General features: G+C 39.5%; 1 protein-coding gene across 3 annotated transcripts in view; it reads right to left on the bottom strand.

Annotated features, from left to right (window-relative positions):
* Positions 1 to 24,188, bottom strand: part of LOC149083412 (G protein-activated inward rectifier potassium channel 3-like) — a 59,645-nt gene extending 35,457 nt beyond the window's left edge. Inside the window, exon 1 of one of the 3 annotated variants that reach the window (XM_089236696.1) lies at positions 23,744 to 24,188. The gene's annotated coding sequence lies outside the window, so the exon portion shown is untranslated. Of the gene's footprint in view, positions 1 to 7,928; positions 8,292 to 19,175; positions 19,305 to 23,743 lie in introns of those variants that run through there. The other 2 variants (XM_089236700.1, XM_089236701.1) reach the window with 2 other exon arrangements.
* Between the last annotated feature and the right edge of the window lie 1,173 nt (positions 24,189 to 25,361).

Consider the following 25,361-nt stretch of genomic DNA (forward strand, 5'->3'; position numbering starts at 1 on the left):
ACCCTTTATTTATAATCATAACAGATGAATAAACCATAAAGCATTTGTAAAATGTACAGGGTGTCCCATAAATTCGTAGTTTAAAAATTCATAAAATTTGAAGGAATTGGTACATTTGAATGCAGTTTGCGGAACAGCTATTCTCGGGGTTTTTTGTACAGAAAAAGAAATTAGTTCAAAATTATTGTCGCTAGACGGCAAGGGAAACCATACAGAGGTTTCTTAACAGCTGGCTGATGCGAAAAAGATATATATTTTTGGAAAGAAAATTCAACTGCCCCTGCGGGGAATCGAATCCATGTCCTTTCATTTTAAGTTGTTAAAAACCTTTGTATGAATAGTGGAGAGCGAAGTCATCCTCGAACAAGGGAAACCAGTCCGTTAGGAGTGATTGGTGACGCGAAAACTTTTTTTTTTAAATAATTCTCTTTGCCTGAAACGTTCGTAAAACATCAGCTAGCGATTCGTGAGGTAAAACACAACTTCCCAACAGTGCCTCATCCACCAATTTTGACACCGCCATGAAAACCTTATGTGAGCGGCAGTGACAGGAAAATTCAGAAATGAGATAAAATGCAAGGTGTACGATTTTCAGAAGACTGATTTACGTATCTCAATTTTCTTTCGTTACGCACCCGCTATCGATGAAATTTTGAACTAGGTTTTTTTTTCTGCATAAACAAAATTCCCTTCTCATGAAACTAACTTTCGCAAACAGCATTCAAATACAGCAATTCCTTCAATTTTTATAAATTTTTCAACTAGTTACGAGTTTAAGGGACAGGCTGTACATAATAACATCTGTACACTGGTCATAGAATGATAAGAAAAAAAAACAGTGACAACAAAACACGAAATGCATGTTTTCCTGACTGAAATAGTGATTTTGGAAGTAAGTATGTTTCGAACACGTGCACGTATCGTGCGTGCATCAACTCGAGCCCGTGAGTGACGTGTACGGACAACACATTTGCGCAATCCTATGATAACTATATTGTAAAATATAAAAACTGGGCCAATGCTCGAAAATTCTACATAATTCTCCCTCTTCCCCCCCCCCCGTTCTAACATATAGAAAGAATATAGAAATATTCTCCCAACCAAAATCCCAGGCGAATATCCTACGTTATTGTCATTCAAGTTGCATGTAGAGCGAAACCAAATTATATACGTTATTTCGGAAGTGGGTTCTATATTATAGATTTTCCATTTCTCTTCGAATTCAAAAGAAAGAAAGAAGTAACGCGCTCAGTGCGAGCGACGGACCATGAAAATGACCCGTTACAATTGGCCGAACAACGCGCATTTCGATTTTTCTTCTAAAAACGCACACAAGAATAGTAGTAACCTTAGCAGTGACCCTGAGAATCTGGAATAAAAAAAAACCATTATAATAATAACAATTACTGTGCGTTTTTATATATTCGGCTCAATCTATAATACATATACAGGAAGGGAAAAAAAAAATCCCCAGAATTTTTTCAAGGAAGTGCACAGTACTTTCTCTTTCTACGAAGCAGAAATTCCAAGTGATATCGTTGATTACAAGAAAAGCAAGATAGATAACCACGTTGTAGAATCCCGTAAACCTGTGTGTGGTTCTCGCAGTTATATATACAATTTGAACCCCACTTTCCTTGTTAGGCAGGGCGGTTCAGGGTTCCCAACAAAATCTGCTCCATTTCCCTGAGGAAAACAATACACAGTAACTCAAAATCTTAACCCCTTTAAACGGTTTTTGACATTCCCGATTCACATTATAACCGCCACAGTACAGATCACTAAACCCTCAGTAAAAGGCGGGCAAGAAGGCACTATCAGCTGCACAAACTTCGAGAACTATATAAAAGGAAAAAAAAAAATACGGACGAAGTGAAATACTCTCGATTTTTTCTTCCGTTGTTTATACGGTAGGGATATTGCTTTTCTTACCGGAAGGGAGAGGAGAAAACACCGTCTCTCTTTACGTTATTAAACTTTGAACAAAACCCGACTCCGCCCACTGGTAGTTTTCTGACTGATTGAGGGCGCGGATAGAAAATATGGTTTGACTGAACAAAAATACAAAAATAATGCAGTATATGGGTATTGCCGAACTAAGAGGGTTTTATGGAGGCGAAATGTTTCGTAATTCCAAGATTTTTAACAGACTCTGGCTGATGCGAAGATATATTTAGGAAAGAGAAAATTCAACTGCCTTTGCGGGGAATCGAATCCACGCCCTTTCATTTTCCGGGTTGAGACTTGTTAAATACTTGAACAGCCTTTGGGGCTGTTCAAGTATTAAGTCAGCAAATTTTTTAGCCATTTTTGATTCCCCCCCGCCAGCAAAAAGTCAGCGCCCCCCTCCCCAGCAAAATTTCGTCAGCACTGCCCCTACCTCTTAACGCATATTGGTGGGATCAGAAACGTACACGGGAGGTGGGGTCTCGTGCCCCAGACGAAAAAAAAATTCTTGATGCAAAATATATTAAAATTTCGAAAGAAAGTACCTTTATATATTATAATCAATTTCGGTTCGTTTCAATGCTGTTTGAAGGGTAAGAACCCAAAATTTATCTTTAAGAAATTCATTGCGACCCACCCTTTAAGCCATATATGGTAAACCCTTAACCTTCAATGCCACATTTGGTCTGTGGGTCATCTGATGTAGCTTGCCCCCTCGAACCTAAATTTACAAAAATGAACTAAGAGGCACATTTACAAATCGCTTAAATGACCCGTGGTACAATTCCAGAGCATTTAAGTGGCCCGTAGCACATTTTTAGGTCACTGAAGTAGGCCTCAAAGACCACGTAAGTATCCCGCGACACAGTTCCAGAACACTTAAACAATCCGTGGCACATTTAGAGATCTCTTGAGTGACATGTGGCACAGTTTTAGAGCACTTAAGCGGGTCCCCACTGCGGTTCTACATCACTGAAGTTACACGAGGAACATTCCCAGATTACGTACGTGATCCGTAGCATAATTACGGATCATTTAAGTGATGCTTTGCACAGTTCCAGAGCACTAAAGTGGCCCGTAAACATTTCCATAACACTTGAATGATCACTAAAGTGGCTCTGTAGGGGACTTATCAATAGGGAGAATGTTAGTTCACGTTCCCAATAACTATCAAAAGGTTTTTTCCGTTTCTCGAGCACCGAATAAGATGCCATTAAGAATATTTCATAAAGGGCAGTTGATGACGTAAGCATCATCAAAACGCCCCCCCCCCCGTCATCAAAAGTTAGCAAATCGGAAACCACCCATCGATGCTGACGTAATACTTTAATGACCCCTTAGATCACTAGACAACAAAGACAAGAACGAATATCTCTATCTTTCCTTGCAGTTGGAAAAAAATTTTCTCTTTCCTAAATATATCTTCGCATCAGCATCAGCCAGCCGTTAAAAATCGCCGTATGGATAGCGAAAAGTGGCATCATCTTCGGAGATATATTTCGTAATTGCCGAAATAAAGAGGCATAAAGTCAGGCGAGATATATCTCATCAATATCGCTGCAAGTGTTAACCACACAAACATTTTTCGAGTTTGTTTTTCCACCTTTGCAGAATTTTCCCCCGACTTTATTTTATATTTCACTGACATCCGAGATCGTTGTCTCTCAGAACCCTATGGCCACATTGAGAGAGAGGGTCGTGATAGAACGCATCAAAAGACGACCTGTTTTCTTTTGCGATGTAACTTAGGACGGAAAATGGCTTATGCTCAAAAGAAACAAGTAAAAACGTTATTTACGCCACTGATAAAGAAACAAGAGAAAAAAATCCGAAAATAACTCCGTGAGTGAGAGTGAATATTTTCCTCAATGCACACACATTAATACCATTAGAGGGAGAAGATATTTTCCCCCAAGACAATTGAATGTGATGTGCTCAGATGGCAGAACTCCTAGAACGTGAAATACTATTCCGACAAAATGAATAGTTTGAAGTGCGCATACACACACGTAACACGTTCCTGCATGCACGAATAGTTGAAAATTCCTCAGAGGAATGTTTACGTGGTGCATGTTCGGTTAAGTAGTAGCATTTCCGTATCTCCCATTGTCAAATAGGCCCATCCCCCTCTCTTTCCACGGGGGGTTACGAAGTCCAATTTAGTTGAACTATTCCTGGTGCTCATATATACATTTGTCGCGTAATGGTAAAAATCAGATATCCTCACTCAACGACAGCACGTATACTGTCAAAGATAACAGGCTCGTCCTTGAAGAGGAATTCTGTCATTAATATTATTCAAAATGCCAAGCCGAACGTCGTGTCAATAATTATTAATTACGGCATAATTAAATTCAAATTATGATGTCCCCAAAACTGACAAGAACAAAATGTTGCCAAAAATTACGCACAAACTTTAACTCGATAAATCATTTCCGAGTCGATATTATGAATTGAACACTCGATACACGATAATAGCACATATGTACATATTTCTCCGTAGGAACATGCAATGCCATGTAGTCATTGGAGCAAAACATTGGAGGGGCAATTCAAAGCGAATGAAATTCAAATGAGCCAGTTGATGGGGAGCCACGGCGAGATTTTCAATGATATAACAGGTGCCTCGAGGACGTCTTACTTCATCAAGTAAGACCCACGCTGCAGTATTAGGAAGAAAACAAACACAAATCTAGTCAGTCCCTTGAACAGAAATTATATAATAAATAAAAGAAAAAAAATGTATATCAGTTAACACAGAACAGGATATAAATATTCCCCTTCATAATGAAATCATAATTTCCATTTCTACGACGTGACGCGTAAATTCAAGCGGGGGGGGGGGGGGAAAGAAAGGGAATTTATTTCACATTAAATGTAGATATTAACGTTGTCGCAGCGTCCTTGACATTCATCCGCAATGCCATGTATTGGTCTAAATTTTCGAACAACAAAATAGTAGTTATACTATTTAAGAATCGAATCTCGGTTTAAAGGGTGTCGCCAAGAAATTAGTCATCCGGGTTTGAGGAGCGTGCCATTTCTTTTGCTTTTATCGCACGTTCTTTCGAAGAGCTGCCGCCCTTCTTTCCAGGCAAACAGGTTCGTGTCCCGAGATGATAATGATAATTACTGCAGTCTTTTTGGGAGAACAACACAGTTGTGCATGTGTCTCTATCCCTTCCCCACTCCATTTTTCTTAATGATTTTAAGACAGTTTAAATGTCGCAAAAAGTAAGACCTCGTCGCACTCTCTCAAATAGCTCTATCCAACAATTCATAACGAAGTCAAAAGCCAAGGCTAAGTGAAAGTAATAATGAATATCGAAATCAATAGAACTATTCAATCTGAACTATTTTAAAGTGGGAACGACAAAATGGAATAATCCACTTTGGACTAAATATAACATCAAGTTATTTATTATGAGGACAGGGTATCCGATGCATGCAGGGTCCCGATAAGGAAGGAAGCCTAACAGACCTTTAGCTCAGAGACACGGGGATCAAACTTATACAGGGTGTCCTGTAAGTCCACAAATGAAGTCTTTATCTCATCAAGATTCGTTCGTCGTAGAGTTACGGTTATAATTTTAAAAAAAAAGCTCAAAATTTGTTTAGGAAAATCACTAAGTGTTTCAAGAGTGAAAATACAGTGTTATAAAGTAAAAAAAAATCTAAATCTTTGTCATTCCGTCCTTTAATTTCCAATTAGAAAGTTGTTGTCCTGTCTTTCCTGAATGCACCAAAAAAATACATGTTTTTAAGTAAAATATCCGCCGAGATATTTGAGCTTAAAAAGCGGAGAAAAGTTGGGGGAAACAGCATAAACTAATGCACAATGCTCCTTTTCCTCATTTATGCTGTTCTTTCCCAACTTTTCTCCGATTACTGATATCTCGGCGAATATTGCACTTAGAAAAATTGCCCTTGGAAGAGACAGGGTAACAAATTTCTAATTGGAAGCTGGAGAACAGGGACGACCATATAAAAATTTATTCATATAAAATTTTATTTTATGACACAGTGTATTTACATTCTGGAAACTGGTACAGAGTAATTCCTGAACACGTTGAGTATTTTTTAAGTTAGAACCACATGCGTCTACGACAAACGGCTGACGAGATAAAGGCCGCATTAGAACTTACAGGAGACCCTGTATAAAGTAGAACCTCTATATAACGATACTCTGCGGACCAAAAAAAATTATCGTTATAGAGAGGTTGTTATATTGAGGGGTAGCATTATATCACGTGCCACCAAATTTACGCAGCTGTTGGCATCTTTTATGAATTGGCGCCGATACCACCACCATAAAATGCATTAATGAGTGTTTATTCATAGCAAAAAAATTACAACTGATTAGTTGAATAAAATTCAGTAAGTTGTTTCCACCTCGTAAAGTAGTTTGCCGCACAACACTTGTGTACTAAACAAAAAGTAGCTCTACCGCTAGTTCATTAACAGTTTTTTAAGGGTAAATTTCTTAAATAAACATCGGTATTTTGCATTGGCTCGAAAGAACAAAAACTGGCGAGGAATTTGAAAATACACATATTGAAGGTGATTTTGAACAAAATAAAAAGAAGGAAAATATCGTTGCAGTTTTCGAAATCTCAAAAAATATTCTTGTACTGTAGGATTTATCGTAAAGGATGTCTTTGCGTCGAGAATTTAACGTTAGACGATTCTAAATACAATTTGAAAAAATATCGTTGTAGGGAGGTTTCGCTGTATTTTCAATTTTTCGCACTGTAAATTTGGATAACAAAAATGAATTGAGACCCGCCAAAAACATTAGCCAGACTTCCCAATATAAGTTTAATCGGTTTAATCATTTCCCTGACCAAACATCCTGAAGACAGACAGACAGTATAATGACTTACAGGCGGTTACCGAGCTATTAGGCGTTATTTTTATTATTAACCTTTTTTGACTCGCGGAGCCCTTTCTAGTAAAAAATTTTTATGGCGGAGCCCCGTAGGCCCATTTCTTAATTCATCAAAGTTACTGATTTATTTTTACTATTTAAAAATATTTCTAATTATCTTTTTTTTAATTTTACTGGGTTTTTTTATTTTCCTCAAGCGGCCGCGGAGTCCCTGGAGAGTGAACAAGGAGCTCCAAGGGCTCCGCGGAGCACCGGTTGAGAACCGCTGCTCTAAGGCATTTCCTTCCTGACGTTTCGCCACCATCTGTGGCAACCATCTTCTGAAGTGGGTTTTTGCGACAAGCGAGAAAGGCTTCGTAATTGCCCAACACACTTCCAAATTTTGGGTAATTTTTTTCACATAATTATTTCTCAATGATAAAAAGAAAAATACTCTTTTCCAAAAATATCCCTTAAAATTTTGAACAGGAGTGAAATTACTCTTTAAAACTATATTTTCGGATAACACTGCTGAGAACCCAATATTAAAATTCGGAACAAGCTTAACGTGAGGGGAGTACCTCCTCAGTTACATTGTGAAACAATTGCACATGCAGCCATCAAAAAATTCAATTCATGAAAATTTACATTCCTGAGAATCCAACTATAAGCCCACGTCCCTAACCACTGGGAGCTAGCCTCTGACTGTGCAGGTCAGGGTTCGAATCCCGGTTCAGGCATGAATGTCTCTACTATAACACTAACAAATTCCCGGAAACAGATCATACCAATCTCTTGGGAATACGTGAGGATCACGTTATTTTTAATAAAAATAAAGTATAATCTAATTGGTCCTTTGTGCTACAAAAACCGAAAACCGAAAATCAATCTAACAAGTAAAATCAGAAAAGTTGAAACAATTGAATAAACATTTAAATTAATTACCTTAAATATTATGAGTAAAAACTTACGAAAGAGACTAAAAATTCGTTATTCACTTCAAAAAAATTAGGCTAATGAATCTCAAAATTAATCGATCATCAAGGAAAAGTGAATAGCTTATGACTACCAATATTAAAAGTCAAATACTGAACAATTGAAAATCCCGACTCACCAACTGACATCACAAATCCATAATGATGATAATACCACGGACATTTCAGTGAAGATCGTTTCCATAACCAAAAATGCCGAGAAAGATCACCTTATCCTTGTTTCTCATAAATGTCCTAAACAGCTGAGTGTGTGGTCATTTCTCTGACTGGTCACGAAATTCCAACAAATCAGAAAAACAAAAAATCATTCCTGACTCACACAAGCGGACAACGTAGATATTTTGGCGCATGAGAACACACACGGGAGGAGAAGTTTTTCAAGGGGAAAAACCCACCCAAAGACAAAAATCGATTTCCACGGAAAATGGAAAAAATAAAAAGCTCGGTTTCGTAGATCAAAAAATGAAAAGTCCCGGGAATTGGTGGAGACCCAATCTGTGGTGCTATTGCGTAAAGAGAGAAACTCAACTGCTTGATGATATCAGCGACAAATTGTCTAAAAACGCCACTCGGTCTAGACTCTGTATATCTGCACAAACTCTCACTCACTCTCTCTCACGTACACATGCAAGTTAGTAATCGATACAAGAAATGGGGCACGAAGAGTTACTACTAAAAATACTGAATTTATCCAATTTTGGACCCAACTCCTTTTTATGATGAATACGGTATTATATATAGCGATATTTCATTTATAAAAATAAGGGTTTTGATTTGAATACAAGGTGGTTTTTATTTAGTAATACGTTGTGTGTAGTGTACATCAATTTCAATATTTTACCGTCGAATTTGCGCGCGCGGGTTAAGGGGTTTATGAACCGCGATTGGAGCGGAGGGAGCAAATGATGTAAAAATTAAATATCAGACCTGCTAACTTTTGGAAAATAACCCTGCAATTTTACTTACCGCTCTAAGCGGCATTGACGAGATATCTCGTCTCCTTGAAAGCCTATTATTTTAGTCTAGACATTTTGTAAAGTTTTTCCTTTGTGCAGTGGTTCCCCAAACTTTTTGAAACGCTGGGCCCCTAACGCAAAAATTTTATCGACGACCCCCCTCTAGCTTGACAACACTTCGTTTTCCGGGAAATAAATTTATATTTGTTAATGTCCTTATGTGTTTGATTTCTGTAATCAATGACGAACAAAATCAAATTACTTTTCGATATTTAGTTGGCAGAACTGTTTTATTATTGAGATTTCAAATATCTCCCCACCAGGATGTGAGGGTCACGACCCACACTTTGGGAACCACTGCCTCAGTGGAACTTTCCCTATCTGTTTTAGTTTGCAAAAGCGAAAAATCGTAAAAAAGCCTACCTACTTTATTGAAAAAGGTAAAAGGGGCCTGGTGATTTCTGCTATGACGCTTAAATGGTTAAAAATCCGGCACGAACGTACTTTTGCAAGCTTAAAATTTTTCATGAGCTAAATAAGAATCAGCATGCGGAGTGACATAGCTCTGTGATCTAATTTTATTGGGCATTCCCGTGCTTTATCAATTATTTGCCTTTAAATAAATGCCTCGTATCTAAAGTATTTGAGATGTCAGAGTGTTCCGTGTTCGAGAAGTGCTGATATCTGCCTTCTACACTGGAAGTGAAAGTGGCAGATGCCTGGATTTTTCGATAGTAGGCTATACGAGTATCGTGTTGAAGATCTGCCTGCTCTCACAGATTCGCATTCGACCCGAATGCTACCACTACTCGATCGTTACTCGCCAGTAGATTGAAATCAAACTTCAGAATCTGTTGTTTTCTAGATGGATGATGGTCAAATGTGTTTGACCTTAAAAACACCTTAAAAATACCTTTAAATTATTTTAATTTATTACAATTTCCTTATTCTTTTCATAATGTCTGATATAAAAGGTTAAATTGTGCCCTCATGGTCAATGACCCGTCTAGCAAATCTTTTAGGAAACATTATAAATGAATAATAAAACTCTCCCTAAACCGCTCCGCACAGGGTCTCTAATACCCGCACAGCTATGCATATTTCCTCTCTCCAGAAAAGAATCCCATTCATAAGCACATTTATTTTGCCAAGGCGGATGTCCAACGCCAGTTCCCGTCAAGCCATTTGGCAAAAGTCCGAAACATGAAGCAGCTGGGAAAAATTCGGGCTTTGGCCACACTTCAGACATTGGCCGCGAACGTACACATTCATGACCACGTATATAACGTGACAAAAAATTCACTTCTCTCGAACTTAAAACGCATTGGAGACGAGGAAAAAAAAAATTGCGGACAAAGCAGTGTAGTCAATGGCAACACACAAAGGGCGTGGTATCAAATAACGTAACGATTTTTTTTTTCCTCTTCCCATTGGTATATATAACACCAAAAAAAAAATTCTTAAAAATTCCCCACGGTAGCCACTGACCGTGGTCAGTCATAATAATAATCACTGGTGGCCAATTCACTCGAAACGTCAATATTAAAGTGAACGAGGCACACATAATGCGGACTAATATAGCTTATTAGGTCGAAATATTTTGTTATCTCAGCACGAATCCGAAAAGATCCCTCGAATTTTTTTTCCCTAAATAAATAAATCTGACTCCGTTCAGGAAATCTCGCGTGAGCAATAAATCCCCCCGCAGGTGGCCGTCGGATCTGCGTAAACAGATTCGATTTCTCTTTTCTTTTTAATGTTAGAAAGTACCTTCGGAAATATTCAATGACGCTTTTGTTTCCACTTCCATATCTGGAACAAAATCCGAAATGGATAAAACGCGTTTGAGGTTACTTGTTTCAAACACTGTCGTGTCGACTGACTTTGTCGAAATGCCGTTCGTGTCCTTGCTGGATTGCGCATCATTTGCTAGATCGATTCACGGTTTTTAGAAAAATATCTGGGCCACGACGAACATCTGCTTCTGGAAGAGTCAACTTTTCCAATTAGTTGCGGTTTGCGATGAACTTTCATTCGTGGCCGCCTTTACCGCCGGATGAGAGGTCTGGTGCTTAAGTTATTACCCACAAGGGACGAATAATTTTCACTACAAAAATCTCTTGTTTATAGTTACATAAGCATTTGCGCAGTTCCAAGAAAAATCTGACTCTTTCTCTGGCAAAAACTCCTGAAGAAAGAAATGCAAACTAAAAATCTTAACCCTACAAGGTTTAAAGTATTGTATGAGGCTTTCATGACCGGCGTGTTTGTTGCAAGCGATGTTTCCGGGCTGTTAGACCATGGTCTGGGACATTTGCTTCCTAACGTTTCGTCCATATCTGTGGCAGGCATCTTCTGAGGTAGGTCTCCGTGACAATCGAACGAACCTATGAAGCCTTTCTCGCTTGTCGCGGTGACCTACATCCGTTTAACCCCAGAAGATGCTGCCACAGATGTGGGACGAAACGTTAGGTAGAAAATGTCCCAGACCATGGCCTAATAGCCCGGAAACCGCTTGCAAGGTCTGTTTTTTACCTCTTCACAGAATTTTAGTGTGGACTTTTAAATAAAATGCAGGGTATCCCATAATGATTAAAAAAAAATCTTTAAAATATCAACAAACTGACGTGTTATTAGGGTACGGTTTGCGCACTCGGATTTGCTAAAGAAACATTTTTTTCCAACTCATCAATCATTTTCTCTGACTATCCAGGTCACCGGAACCATGTATTTATGCCCCAAACTCAATTTTTTCGAAAACAATATTTCTTCAAAATTATGTACCGCTAAACATAGCAATAATATAATTACTATGGGTGAAAAATTTAACCTTTTATGTCGGATTTTAAGGCGGTGAGACATCTTGTAATTACCGAGCTGCAAAGCATCAAGTTAGTCGAGATATTCAAATATCTGAGCGGCATTGACGAGATGAGATTTTCCGGACACGTCACCAACTCTCACCAAATAATCCCTGATGTTTGCTAAATATTGCCAAGTTTCGATTCACTTTCATCCCTCCCATTGATTTTGTTTCTGGGACAACAAAATCAACCAGAAAATCTTGTCACCTCAACAATACAGTAACAGGTTTCCTACATAGCATTCACAGTAAATAGAGAAGCACAGAGGTTCTTTTTCATGCTCCGGAATCATAACGGACACAAAATACCGATTGGCAATCCGATCACAAACTAAAACACTTTTCTTGTCCATCCAAGCTTCGAAGAAAAAAAAAACTACTGAAAGATGCCAAAACAAAAATTAACTGTCCGGTCATATAGGCCTACCCAGAAATCCATGTTTTATTCGTAAACACCCAAGTAAATGAAATCATTATTGAATAACAATCGCGCAACACAATAACATCACAGGCAATGTTTTTAAACAAATATCGAATGCTGTTCGCCAGGGCAGGTGCACTCGATCCGCAAACTCGATACTAAATCTGGCAAATTTTTCTAGAACGTTCCATTTCGGTCAGTCGTCTAGCATGCAAATAACATTAACACAGACACTAATCCGAAGCCGCTAATCAAGCAGAAAAAAAAACCCGCTAAAATAAAAAAAATCGAGAGTTTCAAGGCCGGATGTTATTGGTCCCGATGGGGAGGGGGGAAAAAGAACATCGCACATAAATCTAGCGTCGGGTGTGACGCTCTGAATCGCTCCGTGAACATTAAATCCGTGCTTATTCGCGAAATTCTTCGTTTTTTACGTAATTAAATAAATAATCCCCTCTTTTTTTCCCTCTTCGACATGGCGATTGCTATTCTTGGTTAACCGCGAGATCCTTTGAACATCGCTAGAACTGTTCGGGCCGCGAAATTCTCTCTCTTTCCGGTTAGAAATATTCATTTGGTACATTTTGTGGCCCCTTGAGGGCGGTATTCACCGACAGGGTTTAAACTGTAGATACAATTTTTTGGATAAGAGATCAACATAGATTGGTTAAAACCCTGAATTTAACCAATCCGTGTCGATCTGTTATCAAAAAATTGTGACTATAGCTTAATTAAACCATGTCGGTGAATACCGCCCTGAGAAAATCAAATAGGTATTGTAGGCAGATTTATACGCATGGTTCTTAAAGAGGGATAGTTAACAGGCCTCGAAACCCACAGATCAACCACTCCCCCTATTACAAATTCACTAGAGCAGTGGTTCCCAAACTTTTTGAATTACGATCCCTTTCCCCCCCCCCCTCCTTTTGTCAGGAAATTTATAGGTGGCGTCCCCCCCCCCCCCCCCTTCATACGGTTTTTTGTTAGCAGGCTAAATGTCATGTCTCAAAAGTATTTTTGGGGAAGAACGCCTTTTTCTCTTGGTTCCAATTTGCGTAATTAACGATAAATGAAATCAAATTATTTTTCAATATTTATTTGGCAGTGCTGTTTCATTATGGAAGTGTAGGGGGAGGTGTATGTTCCTTGATTTCAATATACAGTGCGATTCAGAAAGAATCGTGCGATTTCAAAATGATTCTTCGCTTGCGAGATTGACCATTAATAATATTGTTTATGATACGCATACCATGCTCGACCCACGGGCTAACGGGTCAAATGCGGCCCTCTGAGTTATCTAATATGCGGAGTAACCTCAAGTCTAATCTTATTAAAATGAAATATGCGGCACATTTATAGATCACTCAAGTGACCCGCGGTACATTTCCAGGTCACTGGAGTGTCCCGCGGAACACTTCTATACCACGGTATATTTCCACCACTTCCGTGGCGCGTTTCCAGGTAACCTGAATGGGCCGTGGTACATTTACAGATCACTTGAGTGGCATGCGACTCATTACCAGAGTGACCCGTGGCGCAGTTCCAGTTTACTTCAGTGTTCTGTGGTACATTTCTAGATCATTCAAGTGACCTTCGGCACATTTACAAAGCACTTGAAACACCCACGACAAGTTTAAAGATCACTCGAGTGTCCCGCGACAAGTCTTCAAACCAATTATGTGGCCCGCACTGTCCGGAAGGTTGAGCACCCTTGACGTAGACATTTCCCTCTTCATTTTTTAGCATATTACTTACCGCTGAACAATGTTCAGAAAACCTAAGCCGCTTATCAATAAGAATACCCAGATCGGTGATCCTAGTTTGCATCAGAAATAACACCACTATTCAACTCGTGAGTTGAAATCGGATGATTAAGTCACCATGTGTACAAGTATTAATACTTGTACATTGATTACAAATAGAATTTGATAAAATTACATTAAATGATACATGGTAAGAGTAGCTCAGCTGAGTAAGGCCGGTATTACACTATAAAAGTTTGATAAAACCCCTCTTTCACAAAACTCAAAAAATTCAACCAATAAAGCTCATAGGTTACATTCGAGCAAATGCAACCGATAATCTTATTGGTTGAATTTTTCAAGTTTTATAAAAGGACTTTTAGAATACTTTTATAGTGTAATACCGGCCTAAAAGTGTTTTTATTTTCATTTTTCGCAAGGAAAATAAAAATGTCAAAGTTCCAATTCGGACGTTTTTGTTTCGAAGTCTCTCGCGAACCCCCTCCTCCCACACAGAGTACAAACTTTGGGAACCACACTAGAGCAGCAATATACGTAGCGGGCTCGCTTGCTCCTAACCCAGGCCAAGGCTGCGTAGGGCTCAATTTTAACCTTTTCATTACCATATTCTGAAAAAAAATGACAATTATCGTGTAAAATTTTTGGTCGGTCATTTTAGTTCTAATTAAAGACTAGAAAATAAAAGTTGAAAAAAAAAAAATTTAACACGCAAGTAAACATTAAAACCTGGTAAACGAACATGAAAATTAAAAATTTTAACCTGGTACCTCAAAGTACCGTCAGCACTTATTCACCCGCAATAAGTTTTAAAAAATACTAAACATTTTTGTTATAAAATTTGTTAGAGAATACTTTGTAGAAGCAGAGTTTTACTGCACGAACACAAAAGTGATGCGCACTGAACACTGAAATTTACAGGGTCGAAACATCTGAATTTCGTTAAATTAACATACTTAAAAATCTAGTTACTCTACACTTGCGCAGTCACCTGGGGTAGTCGTTACTTCAAAATACCAATACCCAGCAACAAATGTTAGGGATGTTACGTGGGTTTTAAAAAAATTAGTAGTACTTTGAAGTACCGTCAGTAGTCAGAGTTAAATTTATGGCTTTGTGGAGCAACGAAAGTTATAACGGCGATTCTGGACTGTTACTTTACAGCTAATTTTCCTCCGTAGAATCCACAGATTATAGGTTAAAAAAAAAAATGGCCGATCGTTTAAGAACCACCGAGTAGAAATTTAATAATCATAGTCGCGATTGATTTCGGTCCTGTTCCAGCGCCCCTAATATTTTATTTTACGGATCACTGCGACTGGTCTACTCTCGGCGTCACAGTCTCGCTATGATTTCACCCGCGACGTAGCAAAATATTATCAATAAACAAGAACAGAGTATGAAAAAAGGATTTTTTACAAAAAAAAAAATCGGATTTTTCCATTACAACTGACTACTTATTAATTAAAACAAATCTTGTTAATCATTAAAAATGCCCATTTTCATATCACGTAACGGCTTTTTTTTCTCCTAATCTCTCAAATTTAATGAATATACTACAAGCAAAAACTATGAACACCAAAAATTTGCGTTTATGTAAAATGAAAGGTCGTTGAGCCCAAATTAACCTCATGTGCCCCCCCCCCCCACCATTAAGGTGAATGCGTGGTGGCGACTCAGTAGCACACATATGGTGCAGGGGCATTTCAATTCACTCTCGATGGCCAACCAAAGGGCCATTTCAGCATCAGCTAAATAAAAAACAAATTCTATTGACAAGATTGTTTCTCGCACAATTGGTGGACGTATTTCCGACTCACGATTCCTGTATTTTAATCAGGGAGAACCCCAGTACCCCACATTGCGATGCACTGAAAACACTTGGTGCAGTTTAACCAAGTGCTTGGTTCAGCACCTTATATTTCCTGCAATTTTTGTCCATGCACAAAATCTAGAAATAAAGCAGCTTTCTTTCTCCACTACATCTAGGCGTCAAGTTCATATTTACCCAAAGATTTTCTATACTTCTTTTAATCACGAAATTTGCCCAACATCAATAAAGGGTCATTCAAGTATTACGTCAGCAACGAGGGGGGGGGGGGTTTCGGAATTGCTGACTTTTGATGACAAGGGGGGGGGGGGGGTTTGAAGGTTGCTTACGTCATCAATCACCCCTTTTTGAAGAGAGATGAAATATTCTAAGCTACTGACGAAATTTTGCTGACAGGGTCGCAAGTTCACCATATCTACAGACAAAATGTTCGAGAGTCCAGATCCTACTCCCTGATTGGGCGAAACGAAGGTTGCCGGAGCTCTGTCTGTTTGGCTAATTCCCCTAAACAATTTAAATTTTGTGATTTAAATCAATGATTGTAATCATGATTTAAATCCATAATTTCCAAATTTTTTGCAACATCACCCCCTTCAGAATTTTTTTTTGTCCCATGGCCCCAACTCGAGCAAACCCATAGGATCCTATGTTATACCCGTAGCATCTATTGCCCCTTGGAACTTTAAATCGCCCACTTTGTTCAATTTGGGAAACACTGATTTAAATTGGCGTATCCGAACAAGAAGTCTATTCGTTTATCGCATATCAATGCGCAGTATCTGATTCATCCCCCATGGAACACAGCCTGGATCTCATGCCTCGTTTTAGAGTATCTGATTCACTCTCATCAAGTTCCAATTTGAAACGCGTTCATATAAGGATGCAATAAATTATTTCGCAATTCCCTAGAGACAAACCTCGTTCAGTGGAAAAGCGTTTTCTCCTTCAAACCGTTGTTTACGACATCATCTCGAACAAAATATGCATCTGAATAAAGATTGATTGAACGACCCTTTCCACAAAATGGCGTTTATTGGAAATCATATACCGTTCATATTTAGTTTATTGAAAATAAAGCGTTCAATAAATTGTAAGTTTATTCTCTTTTATAGAAGCGTTGAATAAAGTGTTTATTTGAATCGGCAGTCGATTCTCGAATACTTTTGTCTTCAAAAATGTTTAATATATTAATTTTTTTTTCTCTTGAAGGTTCAAGTTTAAAAAGAAAGCCTCGGCAGAACGGAAGTCGGAAATCGTGTCAAAAATGTGTCGAAGGTTCGAGAGTAATGTCTGAGCTTCCGCTCTGGTGACGGGTTTCCATGCCTTCGTGCGTCATTATTTGTCGTTCGGGATTCTACCAGTAGGAACAACTTCCAACACGTGAACTACGAATGCATAAATAATCAAGGCTAATTATTCATCAATCATATTATTCGGTCAATGGCGTGAGAAAATCTTTAACACAAGAGCTTATTCTCAAAAGGGAACATTTACATTTTTTTGTTCCCCCCGAAAATTCATTTTTCAACGGTTTCTGAATCTTTGGGATGAGCTCCATCGGATTATGCAACAGGGTTTATTCAAATGGAAATATTTTTAGTAACAAAATTACGACGTAAAGTTAGTTGTTTCTCTACCAAAAGGCATATTCACACCTTGTTCATTCACTTCGGTATTTCTTTGGTAGAGCCTCTCGATAACGGTAACCCACGGGACCCAAAATTTTGTACACCAAAGAACAGTCCGTTAATGTATAGTTCAATACATTAGGTCCCGTCGAACTAATTCAAAATGTGTCCGTTACGGGAGGTTCCATGTAGAATGATCATGTTTGTGTTAGTGACGAGAGGGCAGTAGGAGGGGGGGGGGAGTGCCTTCTGGAATCAACAGGTATCGTAGACATTTACAATTTTTCAGACTTGACACGGTTCAATTTTAATCAAACAGTAACATTTTACACAAATTTTCTTCCAAAACGGAACATTTTTTTTTTTTTTTAATTTAACATTCAAGAGAGTTATCCACATTTAATCAAGAAGCAGAGATTTTAAATATTCTTCTACCATTCTGCTACCAGCTGGGCTGTTTTGTGAAACAAATGTATTCCACGTTTTTTACTTTTAACTGTAAATATAGCAAAAGTGGAAATGTTCCCTTTTGAAAATTCATTTTCTCCTTGTTAATAATACAATTAACGACCGTTAATCCGATCAAAATTCAGGCCTGATAAACTGTCATAACCACATTTTGCAAATATGCATAATTTAATAATATTTTGCATATATATATATAGGCTTACATTCATAGTTAACACCTGACGAACCACTGATCCCAGAGACATACTTAGAATTGGGAAAAGGTATCCAAATAACGTGTGGACCTCATACGTCATTCATATTGCAAAGGGTTGTATATAGTTATTAGAATGAGAATTAACTTTTTATACGGACACACGCTGTGCTCAAAAACTCAATTAGGATTTGGTTGCAGACTCGAAGCCAAAAGCAACTACGTTTCTAAGTGCAACGTTCGCTGAGATATTTGAATTCGAAATCTGAGAAAAGGAATTAAAGAACAGCATAAGCTAACAGAAAACGCTTTCTTCTCTCATTTATGTTTTTTTTTAAATAAAAAGGCATCAAGTTAGGAAGAGATATCTCATCATTGTCGCTGTAACGAGTAAAACATTGCTAGTATTCATGACGTGAACATTTTCTACGCGAGTCTTGTGTCCCGTTACAAGTACCAAAAAACGTCCCTCATTTTCTTTTAAATATCACTTGCCGACACCAAGCCAATTTCCACTAGATATCACTAATGTTTTGCTAAATGTTGTCCTTTTATAATAATTAACCACTTCACGTACAAGGCTTTGGCACGAAATTTGTATTATGTTTCACGAATCGGTGATAAATATGGTAACCCCTCGTCCTAACTAAACCACACGTTGGAAAAAGAATGAGGGAGGATAAAAATATAAAATTATAATGGGGAAAAACTTATTTATATCATCTAAGCTCTCTTTTCACCCTCTCATATATATAGTGGAAAGATACATCATAAAGAAAGGAGGGAAAGAAAAAGAACCTTCCGTTGATAATAGGGTAGCTATAAAGCTTCACGACGGTGAAAATAAAAACTCAGAACTTGTTTGAATTTATTCCACTGGTTTTTAGACGTAATATTACGCTCGTGATTGTAAAGAGGTTAATAACAGTAATTCGAAAAAATCATATGTTCTTCCGTGAAAACTCAAAAATCGGCTGGGGCGAAAGATTTCTACTGCGTTGTAACCGCTTCGCTTACAAGCGATTGGAGAGAAATTCAAATGATCGGTGATAAGGTAACCTCGTCCTAACCGCATTGTAGAAAAGCAAGAAAAAAAAACAAATGAAAGAAAAACAATATAATACATAAGTATAAGAAAGAAAGATATACTTATCTATTATACCCTTATCTCTCGCCCCTCTATTATCTGCAATACTTAGATAATAGAGTAGGTACGAAGTAGATTTCACTTCTCATCCTCACCTACCTGTTCTCCTTACGCTCTTCAGATGTTTACAGTAGAATACGTCACGGAGGAATAGAAATAACTATTTTTTTTTCGTAGGGTTGCAACAAAGCTTCGCGGTGATGAGGAGAAAGAGGAAAGAAAACAATTTTTTGAATTTATTCCACTGGCGTTCGGACGCAATACTAGTCCTCGTTCATAAAGTGGTTAAACAAAAATAATCTGTCGATATTGAAATATACCTGCACCGGAATAAAAAAAATTGAAATCCCATTTTAAAGTGATAAGGAAGAAATCGAACAAACGTTAATTGGCAAACGGTACACGTACTTCTAAATGATCGCTCCATACACGGAAAGAAAAAAAAGCAAATAATCCTTCCAAAGGGAACACGTCTAAATACTTCAACGCATCCTCACTGGAACGAGGAACTCCATGTTCCATACGATTATGGAATAAACAAGACTTTCAAAATCCCATTAGTGACTGGATTATTACGGAGAAGGAAATCGTTTTAAAACCGAGTTAATGTCATCGCGAATGAGACAGACAATCCCATCTACATGCGCAAAGTGGCGTATGTACCTCGTAAAAACGTAAATTATGGTAAAGGATAGCTAATAATAAATGAAAGGCACCAATTTGCGTTGCATAAATACGGAGCCAATCTTAAGAACACGCATCCTTTGTTTTCGTTCTTTTATTTTTACTACTACTCGTGTACAATGAAAAATGCGATGAGAAATGTTGCATTGTCATTTCCCTACTCCGTTGGAAGCAAAGCCATTTAAGCGTATTCAGGAGCGTCTCAACACGATTTCGTAGGCTCGAAATCTTTTGTGGGAAAAAACTCGCGGAATAGCGCTACCAACAGTGATTTGGCGATACTTTGATATGCATGTTGGCATCGGCATGATTTGGCGTTATTAATCGATACGATTCCACCTAGTCCTTGCATGCCCCGCCCCCTCTACAAGGGTTGGGGGACGACTTTGGTGTAAAAGGTGACGGGAGAAATGAGGTTTTCGACTAGCGTCAAATGTGTTGTGGTTATAATGCCGTGATTCTTAGGGTGACCAAACGTTCCCTATTTTCCGGGCAGTCCCGGTTTTTCCTATTTTTCTAGCTGCCCCGACTTTTTGCAAGAATGTCCCGGTTTTTCACGTATTTTTAACAAAGCCAACTTGACTCTTTATTCTTCAAAAGCAACGAATGTAATTATCTTCCCAACTCAGAAATTATACTCATTATAATTACGACTACAAATAAGAATATTCGCTCAATTATTTGTCATGTTTCAATTTTAATTCACTGCAATGAAGTAGTGCTCCATTTCCCGCGATTGGCAACTTTTCTGTGATTTCAGCACGAGTTGGCGACTCTTCGCTAACTTTTAATATAATTTTTGGCGGTGATTGGCAATGTCCCGTATTTCGAAGCCAAATTTCCTGTATTTTACTGGAAGAAAAAAATATGGTCAGTCTACGGATTCTTAACCTTTTTCATCCGCGACACCAAATCAAGATCACCAAAATCAGCTTTGCGATGCATGGACGATGACAACCCAACTGACTGTTTTTCGAAATTAGTGAAACTAGTGACGCAATAAATGCATATTTATAACAGGACCGAGTGGATTTGGGTGACCCGTATCCGGATGAATCAAATATGGGTCGTGAGGCCTATGGGGGGCTGAGGTCATTTGGGCACCCCCCCAATAACTTCTGGAAAAAAAAACCAATGCATTGCGCCTTCTCTCTCCTACGTACGCACTTGTGTCCCGTATATACGGGATGAAAAGCAACTTCCAGCCACTCCTGATGTTTTCTTGATGCGACGCATCTGGTCGTGAAGCATAGCTCAAGAATCCCTGGCTGACAGAGAGTGGATTTGTCCGACCCTAAAATTTTGAGGGGGGGGGGGGGCTTGAGCAGATGCTCCTTTTGCCAACGCGGAATTCGGGCTCTGGATGAATCCTATTATGTAACACTTTTGTTCGTTTTTCGAAAAAGATTTACTTCAGAGGGAAAGGGGCATGAAAAATCCTGGCCAGGGATCAGATTGTGGCGCAGGCCCGTCTTTTGGGATGGGGGGGGGGGGTCAGATTCAAAAGCCTCCCTGGCTTTTGAAAATACACTAAAAAATGGTATATATATATATATATATATATAATTATAAATACATTGAGTACATGTTCTTTGCCCTCCCCACCCCCGGAAAAAGTTGAAACGACGGTCCTGTTGTGGAGGACCCCATGTCATTACCTCCGAGATACTTCTCTAGGAGGTAATCGCTAGAACCTAACTCCATAGGCGGAGATAAACTTGGAAATCTGGGGAGGGGGGGGTACAGTCATCATTGCTGGGAGGCACGTTGATGTCAATTCGTATTTACATTAGATCAGTTGACTCCACCTTTGTCGCTGAGGGGACAATAACCCCCCCCCCCCGTATCTCCACCCATGCATAACTCGGAGGTAATGGCCATATATATAACTGAGAACAATAACTGATTATGCTGTATTTCAAAGGCGTCGGAAAGTGTTTTGGACAATGGCTACACCCCCACCCCCGTGCTATAAAATACTTTTCCTTCCAAACCAAGCTCAACTCCGGTCTATTGCCACGAGCAATTACCTATCGCATCAGTGTGCACGTTTACCTTATGTAACAGTCCAAGTGCGTATCCAATATTGGCCGTGAATTTCAGTGCTGCCATCTATTTTTCAAGCTACGGGGGCCGCCAAATTTACTACGAAACACAGAATCGATTAATGGCTGGAGACCTGCGGGATCACGTGATTTGTAACGCGAAAAAGTTAGGGGGGAAAACGAAACAATCATCTCCGAAGAGTTTTGACATAAAACATGTCCAGACATGAAACTTGTTTCCCTTTTTCCTTCTTCTCATGCTGGGTTTATTGATTCACCAGATACGTATTTCGTAATACAGAAGGGAGAAATAGCGATCAGTGGCATCTACAGAACGAATTCGGAAGCCAAACATTAATTACTTGGGTTCGTTGGCAGGGCCGTTCTATGAGCATTATTGGGGGAGGGGGGCGCCCGGGCGAAGTGATTTTTCTGACGGCCCTATCTGGCTAAAAATTTCCGGCTATCAATTCACATGCTTACTCCCGAAAATATTAACCACATTTAATTTTCATGAGGGCGGCCCCCGGGGTGAGCCCATGGAGATCCATGCGTTAAGACAGCGCTGCTCGTTGCAAACAATTTATGCATTTAAAATCTTGTACACACAGCCATTATGAAAACTATAATTCAATCAATCACTTGGGAAGGATCGGAAATAGATGAAGGGGGGGGGGGGCAACTGGGGCCCGGGTGGCAAACTTTAGGAAAGAAAAAATACCGTGATAAAATTATCAGATTCTGCAGTGTGGGGCGGAAAAATAGTTTCCCTCACCCGCCCGCACACAAAATCCCTACTTACGACCCTGATTTAGGTCCTGTTAGCCGACGCCACTGTACGTAACAACGGAATAATGGAAACAAATACAAGAGAATTTAACAAGTTCAGACATGGCGCGAGTGCTTAAAACTCGCGCACCGCACTCATCCCGTTGCTGAGCTCAACTTTGTACTAGACCAGACATGCTCAACTCAGGGCCGTCTTAAGAGTATCATGGGTCCCCGAGCCAATTGATTTTTCTGAGGCCCTACCAAACAAATTCTCGAAAATTTCAACCAGATCTCATTTTTGTGAGGCCCCTCTTCGCTTGAGGCCCCCGGGCCGTGCCCGAGTGGGCCCATGCCTTAAGACGGCACTGGCTGAACTCATGGCCCGTAGGCCAAATAGTGGCCCTCGAAGTCATCTGATACGGCCCGCGACTTCAAACTTAGATTTGCAAAATTGAACTACGCGGAACATTACCAGACCACTTAAGTGGCCCCCGCCACATTCTAACTTCAATTAAGTGGTGAGCGGCATATTCTCAGACAACTCAAGTGACTCCAGCACATATATATAGATCACTTCAGTGGCCCGCGGCGTATGCCCGCTGAAATTAAGTGATCCGCGCGACGTTCCGAAATAAAGTGACCCGCGGCACATGCCTGGCTCACTTCAGAGACCAGCGGCATATTCACACTTCAGTCAAGTGGTTCCTCCGCGGCACCTTTAAAAAATAAATCAAGCAGTTCGCGGCACACATATAGATCACTTCTGTTACCCCGCGACACATTTCCAGATAACTTGAGTGGTCCGTGACGCGTTTTCAAACACCCAAATGGCCCGCACTATCCAAATGTTGAGCACCCTCGTACAGGAGCTTCAACAATGGTCCAAGTAACAACTACGAAATTGTCGGGGTATTCGAAAATCCGCAATTATTATTGTTGTGATGGCATCACGAAACGATTCAGCACACGCGGGAAAACACCAATCAAATGCCAACAATGGGTCAATCCCGTAAAAAAAAGTTGTACAAAATTTCTATGCAATCATCTCAACAATGATAAACAGAAATGGAGGGGGGGAAAAACAATTTTTTTTTTTGTCTAATACGCACACACAACAATTACTTTTTTTTTTTGGGGGGGGGGGAAGAAAGATGAAACAATTCTCACCTGTTTTCATTATAATAATATCGGACAACGGCGACAGCTCAAATGCCTCTGTTGCGATTGTTGTTCGGTGAATGTTAGCGAACAGCGTCGATACAACAAACACGTTCAGATCCACTTTCCAATCGAGTCTTAACGATATTCTACGATGAAACATACGTTTTTTATAATTTGGATAAAATCGTCATTGTTGGCGATAATGACCGCACGAGCAACCAAACGACGCTTCGATACCTTAAGAGCCGCGATGTTTTCTCCGCTCATCAAAAACAGAAACAATGCTTTTACAAAAAAAAAATACAGCCGATATTAAAAATAATGCTAACTACAGCACGCGACTACGACAAATTGAGAGAGAGAGAGAGAGAGACCGACCGCGAGAACTCACGACGTGTGCGGTTCCACATTGAATAACTGCTGCTGTTTGCAATAATGCAGCTCCTCTGAAACTGGCCGCGGAAAAGAGAGAAAGAAAAGACCCACTGCGACGAATATCGTAACTCACTCAGAGTATTATCGTTAACCCTTCGTAGAGATGAGAGGAAACTCTTTTCTCGGGAATTTTTTTTAAATGGCAAGAAAACACGTGATGCGTGTGATTGTTGTTTTGTTTTTTTTTTGGCAATTTTGATTATTTTAAACACAAAAGATACCCTATCAAAGAATATGATTTTCTAAGTTTTTCTCTGATACCTTCGGAAAGTTAGTTATTCTTCTCCACCGGGAATCGAACTCCGGTGCTCTTGCAGGCAAGGGGGCCATTCAAGTAATACGTATAAGAAGATTTTCAGCCATTTTTGACCCCCCCTCCCCCCTCCCTTGTCAGCAAAACATTGACAACCCCCCCCCCCCTCGTCACCAAAATTTCGTCAGCAGCTTAGAATATTTCATATCTTCAAAAATGGGTGGTTGATGACGTAAGCAACCTTCAAACCCCCCCCCCCCCACTTGTCATCAAAAGTCAGCAAATCCGAAACCCCCCCCCCGATGCTGACATAATACTTGAGTGACCCCCCCCCCCAAGCTCGCTATCCAATACATCAGAGACAGGCCCGTCATTTGGGGGAGGGGACATGGGAGGAGATACGGTGGGAGGTCATGAGGGAGCATTGGCGCCCCCCCCCCCTTCCAAAAGTGGCGTCGTCTGATGTAATATATATATGAATTATATATATATACATCACCATTGTGCCCCTCAGCAATAATAACCGTGCCCCCCCCCCGTTTTTCAAGTCTATCTCCGCCTATGGAGGCATCAGAAAGGGGCAACCCCGCTTTAAAAAATACAATAGAAATTTACCAACAAGAGGAAATATATATATATATATAGTTTCAGCCTCTCTTTAACCCTTACAGTGGCAATCCTGAGATATCTCGTCAACTTTGATCTGCTTTATTTCAGTCATCAAGAAATATCTCGGGTTCTTAAAACGCTTTTATTTCGGCATTGACGAGCCAAAATAGGCTTTGAAGTTGCTTTTGCAGTCAAACAGGCTTTTCATTTCTCTCCCCACGCGATCGATCAACTACCAATGGGCGGAGTCAGCTTTTGTTCAAAGTTAGATAATAGAAGGAGAGAGAAAGAGACACTGTGTTTTTTTTTCCCTTACTCTCAGCACAG

Source organism: Pholcus phalangioides, unplaced genomic scaffold (assembly GCF_987345545.1).
Source record: "Pholcus phalangioides strain wild (caught in Gottingen) unplaced genomic scaffold, Ppha-v1.0 ptg000009l_1, whole genome shotgun sequence".
NCBI lineage: Eukaryota > Metazoa > Arthropoda > Arachnida > Araneae > Pholcidae > Pholcus > Pholcus phalangioides.